Genomic DNA, 2067 nt, shown 5'->3' on the forward strand with positions numbered 1-2067 from the left:
CCACATTTACACTAGACACGATTATATCTGTCTCTTATACACATCTATCATAGCACACTAGGCCTATAAAACTATAAAATGTAAGCACTGATTACACTATGACATTGGAGCAGCTCCATGCCTAGTCTATGGTATCAGGAGCTCATAGAAAATATTTTAAAGTTAAAATTAAATTGACAAAGCTTACAAGACTAGGATGTTAAATTTAAATGATACAGTTATAAATGTAGCGGGTCGATTCGCAGGTATCTAACAAAATAATGATTCTTACGATTTTGAAAGTAGTTTGTTTTTGAATAATAGCAATGGAAATAATGGTTTATTGTTCGATATCATAACAGGCATCACTTACTCTGTTACTGAAAAACCCGCGAAGTTTGCTCATTCTCTAAGGACATTATCAGACACTCGTGATTTCATTGGATATTTGATTGAAACCCCACCTTCCAATTTGCATAGTGAGAGGACAGAAAAAATCCGAACAGAAATAATTCTGTGTGCACAGAATTATTTCTGTCCTGGACAGAATTATTTCTGTGAGCACAGAAATAATTCTGTAGTACATAATTATTTCTGTTATCACAGAATAGTTTGAAAGTAATAATTGTGTGGTACTTAATTATTTCTGTTATTACAGAAATAATTATGTACACAGAATAGTTTGAAAGTAATAATTGTGTGGTACATAATTATTTCTGTTATTACAGAAATAATTATGTACACAGAATAGTCTGTAAGTAATAATTCTGTGGTACATATTTATTTCTGTTGTTACAGAAATAATTATGTACACAGAATAGTCTGTAAGTAATAATTCTGTGGTACATAATTATTTCTGTAATAACAGAAATAATTATGTACCACAGAATATTTTGAAAGTAATAATTCTGTGGTACATAATTATTTCTGTAGCAACAGAATGCCTATTTAAAGACATAAATAGCAATGTCCCAAACGGCGCCCCGTACAAAGCAGCCTTCGATGGATTACATCGGAAATAGTACCAACAAGCACGGCGGCAGCATTACTCCTCCGCACATAACGCAAGCAGCTACAGACCAACAGATCAGCGAAGAGTTACATGCAGCAACTGCGGACAACAAGGTCATAAACAGCAGCATTGTAGATACATGTACAAACAATATCAACCAAACAAACAAATGAGAGGGGCCTAGGGGAGAAATAATAAGAGACGCCTGGAAATAAATATTATGGAGAACCCGGGCATTTCAAGACCTCTAGATACGCCATTGTCCTGAATTTTTGACCAAAGCTAGAGACGCCTGGAGAAATTATGGAGAACCCGGGCATTGATCCCGGTACCTCTCACATGTTAAGAAGCGTTCGCTATACGTAGACTACACCCTTTGCTTAACAATGGGCTCAGAGCTTCAAAAGAGCTTTCTTTGTTTTTGTAGGTATCTTTGATCATTAGAGTAAGAGTGCTTTGATCTCTTGTTTAAATTACTGCTATGTCACCTACTAGAGGTAATGTTTTGATTGGTTAAACACTTTTGGTACTAGTGCATATAAGCTTGCTAATATGGATAATTTTTCATTCCTGATAATGACATAATTAATGTCGAAATATTGAATCCCAACACGATGGCGTGTATTTCAATACTTGGAGTATGTATTATACTTTCTTAATAGACACCTGGAAATAGATAATGTGGAGAACACGGGCATTGATCTCGCCGCCGGCCTACCTCTCACATGCTAAGCGAGTTCTCTACAATTTGAGCTAGTTCTTCTTTTCAAGCCACATTTACACTAGACACGATTATATATATATGGAGTGGAGTTGAATAGCTTGGTGGTTAAGATGCTTGCCTTCCAATCCCAGGGTCCTGTGTTCAATTCCTGCCAGTTGCAGGATTTTTTCTCACGACATAAACAACCAAACTCCCTAAATCTCATATTGAGATTTAGTTTGTGTAAAGCATCGTGTGTGTATGTTTGTCTTGTGTAAGAGATTGTCACCTACAAGTAGGACAGTGATATATATTCGCTATTGGCAATCCTTGGCACATGTGTTGTGTGCCTAAAGAAAGAATAATTATATAT

This window comes from Anneissia japonica, unplaced genomic scaffold, assembly GCF_011630105.1.
Source record: "Anneissia japonica isolate Jap-2015-1 unplaced genomic scaffold, ASM1163010v1 scaffold232_len381862_cov165, whole genome shotgun sequence".
Lineage (NCBI taxonomy): Eukaryota > Metazoa > Echinodermata > Crinoidea > Comatulida > Comatulidae > Anneissia > Anneissia japonica.